Raw genomic sequence first — 4153 nt, forward strand, 5'->3', positions numbered from 1 at the left:
ACAAAGTAAGACTCTAAAGACATTGAAGTATGAGGAAAATGAAAGCTCTCGAGTTCACTAGCATTTGTATATTTTTGGCTAAGTCCATGTTTTACTTAAATTTCAAAATAAGATTTCACAGGGTTCTAGGACAGGGTTTGAACTGGCAAATGGTGAGTGCCTTTGAAATTAACCATGTGCTAGATTTAGTTGCAGCATTGTTTGCTTTTGTCTACCAGTTTGTGTATCTTCAAAGACTCTGCAGTCTGGGGAGCGTGGCAGGGGGAAGTGTTTCTAGTTTTTCTAGGTTTTCTCTTCACCCTGCAAGAGAAGTGCTGAGTACACAGGGTGAAGGGCTGAGCTGGTGGACTGATGGGGAGAGCAGGGTAACAGGTGAAATTAGCTAGAATGTTATAAAAAGCAACAGGAAACCTGTCGGAGGGCTTGTAAATGAAGATACGATAAGATGTAAGAGAAGCAGCTGTGGACAGTTTCATATCTTAGAAAACAAGTCCTGTTTTCATGTCTCAACTGCAGCTTATCACCTGAACACCCAATTCACTGCTTTGTTTACTGCAACTCTTTCCATTGCTCTTCATCTCTTCCCTGGGCAAAGCCTTTGGGCCTCAGCTTGGGTACAGCTGAGCAGGACTTCCTAACACCAGTAGAGAATAGATTTATACTTGGTGAGGAACTGGCTTACTACCTTGTCACGGAAATAAGAAGTAAGAGCTACAGCTTTTAAAAGGACCACTTATTACTGACACTGAAGCAGCCAGAGTGACTGGAGCAGTTGAAAATTGATGTCTCAGAGAAGCAATTCCAGTCATTCTTTTTAGTGCTATATTTGCGCCAAATGAGGATTCAAAATGTAATAGAGAAAACTCTTCTAAGGCATGTTCAGGTGTTTCTCGACAGAAAGACATTTCCTGAAGAAAGAAAAAAATGCAAAAAACAGTGAAATTGCTTAAGAAAACTGAGCAGTCATAAAGTCCATTAAAGCCCACAGCATTCTAATGCGCAGGAGAAACTGCTGGCTGAAATGAAGTAGAAATCTTCCTGCAGCCATTCTCTAGGTTGTGCAAATGGTCAAATGCAGCTTTCAGCTTTGAAGCACATTTTGCTAGAAAAGAGCACTATCTGTCCTGTTTGTTCATTACTGGCTGTCTATACTCTTCCTCCTCTCTCCACTAACCTAGGGAGCAATGATCAGTCACAAGAGATCCAATAACCTGTGTAAGCCTCGAGGCAGTACACAGCACCTCTTTGAGAACCAAGATGTTCAGGAGCAGCAGAGGAAGTACAGGTGCAGGGTAAGAGCAATCATAGCAAGCAAGCAAGGCTGTTATGGGGCAAGCAGGAACCAGAACCTGTTAAGTATAATATATTAGGAAATTTAGGACTAGAATATGTCCAAAAATACAGCTTAGAAGAGTGTTTCTTCAACAAACCAATGAGTGTCAAATGAGACATGTCTACTAAGGGCCAAAGGGAGATGCTGAGAAATGGCTTGACTGGCAAGAAAGCACGTCAGACCAGGAGGAAAGCAGAAAGCCATAGGGTCACTGAAATGGCAGAGAACCATGGCAATAATAGCAGGGCTAGCGTAATGACGATAAGACCATAGCACATGGAGAGAACAAACATAGGCGTTGGCATAGTCACTTGCCATTTTCCCAAACGTACTGTTTGTTCCACCACAATGTAATGCATTCATATTGGATAGAAACCAATCGTGAAGGTTTCTACTCTCCTCTTAACCTGAAAATAGAGAGAAAAGGTACCTTGCTCTGCAGCACCCTTAGATTTTTTCTTTCTCGTCACCAAAATCCCAAGTCTTGTTTATTCTTGGGAAATTACTCTTGTCTTTTCATTCTCAATCAATATCAAACACAGGTTGCAACAGATAAATATTCTTATAGTATCAATGACTAAGTCTTTCTTCTTTAAACCTAACCATGCTTTTAAGATACTGCCAAGAAGAGAAACCAACTTCCAGTAGTTGTCTACTGATCTATCTCCAACAGGAGATGTTGTCTCCTCTCCTTTTCCTGTAGAGGATGCCTGTGTCATCCTTTCACACAGCTTTCATATTGCACAGTTATTGGGAGAGTGGATGGGTCAGCCAGTGAAGTAGCATGTTAAAGTATTGAGGGAGAGGAGAAAGGTACTTATCAGCTTTTCTCCCTCTGTCTCAGGCTGTCCAAGACAGTCTGGTAACTCTTTTGTGAAGAGAACCCCTCAGTTGTGACCTCCACTCTGTGCCTTTCTCAGGGCCAGTCAAGCCCACCAAGGTCCTGTACTTTCCAGTCTTCTGAATCTAGATTTTCCATGCCTTACATGAGGTTGTGAGAGTCTGTGCAATTGCACAGATCGAGAAAAAGCAAGAGAAGGCTGAAATGGCTTGTGTAAAAGTCATATGGACATAGCACTTCTAAGTATACTACTTTGTCAGGGTAGTGAAGATCTTAGCATACGAATAGCAGAAGGGCAGCTTCTAGTAACTACAATTTAAAAAAAAAAAAAAAGAAGAAAAGTATTCTGAGACAGCTGAACTGTTTTCTGCAGGGCTAAGCTTGAGGAATAAAAAGAAGTATAAAAACCAATAACCTTTCACATTAAGGTCAATTGGTTGCTAAAGTGGTGTCTGGACAATCTTTTCTTCCATCCTTTGCCTGATTTTTTAAACTGATTCATAACATTACAAACACTGGCCTGGATCACTCATTTCTCTCCCCAATATATTTTGTGGTAATATGAAAATATGCAGCATAGTAGTTTCTTTATCCAGGCATATATTTTTCTTTTTTTGCTGAAGTATTCAGTATTTTCTTAAATATATTCTTCTACTTGCTAAGGAAGAACTATTTACAAATTACATCTCCTTAGGAACAATATCAGTAACAATAATTTCAAATGGCAATTTGACGCACCAAAAAAAGCAATGTTCTATGTTGCCCCTAGCAAAATTTTGACCAGCCACTAATTATATTGTAAACAGCTGAACAATGCAGAAAAAAGTGACCTATATCTAGGTTAACTTTGCACAAAGTTGCTAATGGTGGCACCGTGGCTATAAAATGGTAACGCAGCATACTCAGTTCTGTATTTAATTAAAGGACAGAAATACAGACTTCTAAAATGTTTTCATAATACATGAAGGTGGGCAGGATGGGTGAGACTTGAGTTGTTTCCAATGTCCCTGTGCCGGAGGCACTCAGATAACACAGGTGGTTATTGTGCTCTTAACTGGGGGAGGCTGAAGGAAGAGTAGCTGGAGGAGCCTGGTGAGCCTGCTGAAGCTGAAGACGGATGTGACTTTTGCAGTCTATTTTCACAGTTCCTATTTCGGTGACCATCTTGGATAATGTCTGTCAGCCTTTTTATTGGTTTAGGTGAAACAAACAATGGCAATATGAAGCACCATAAGGGAGGCTGTGTAAGTGTTGCTGGTTTTGGCTGGGATAGAGCTCCTTTTCTTCATAGAAGCTAGTATGAGGCTGTGTTTTGGATCTGTGCTGAAAACAGTGTTGATAGTACAGGGATGGTGTAGTTATTGCTGAGCAGTCAAGGCCTTTTCTCCTTCTCATACCACCCTGGGGTGCACAAGAAGCTGGGAGGGGACAGCTGACCCCAACTGACCAAAAGGATATTCCATGTGTGGCTGTGTGGTGCTTAGTTGTTGGCTGGGGTTAAACCACAACAGGAGGAAGAAAGGAAGAGGAAGAATGGAGTCAAGGGAAGAAACTGGAGGAAGGGAATTAGGATCACTCGTATTTTGTCTCTCTAAAGAGCAATCTATCATGAAGAGATCCAGGTCTTTTTCCTTATACTTTACCCATAGAATCAGAAAGAGTATTATAGAATATATTTGGTTTACTCTAAGTAGTAAATCGACATCAGAAAGTACATCTGCATCATCCCCAATGTCTGATCCCCTCATAGCAAAACCACCAGTGTTGGCTTGTTTGATTCTTAAAAAGCAAAACTGAAAATCCAGTCTTTGTAATCTTCAATTGAGCCAGTTGGTAGAATGCAAATGCAAAGAATGAGATGTCTTGCCATTGCCTGTAATCTAAATCTAAAGACGCTAAGCCCACAGAGATACATTAAAGTCAGGAAGCCCATCAGGAAAGCAGATGGCAAAACAAACAATAATGCAGGAAAAAAAGCA

Source organism: Numenius arquata, chromosome 1 (genome assembly GCF_964106895.1).
Source record: "Numenius arquata chromosome 1, bNumArq3.hap1.1, whole genome shotgun sequence".
Classification (NCBI taxonomy): Eukaryota; Metazoa; Chordata; class Aves; order Charadriiformes; family Scolopacidae; genus Numenius; species Numenius arquata.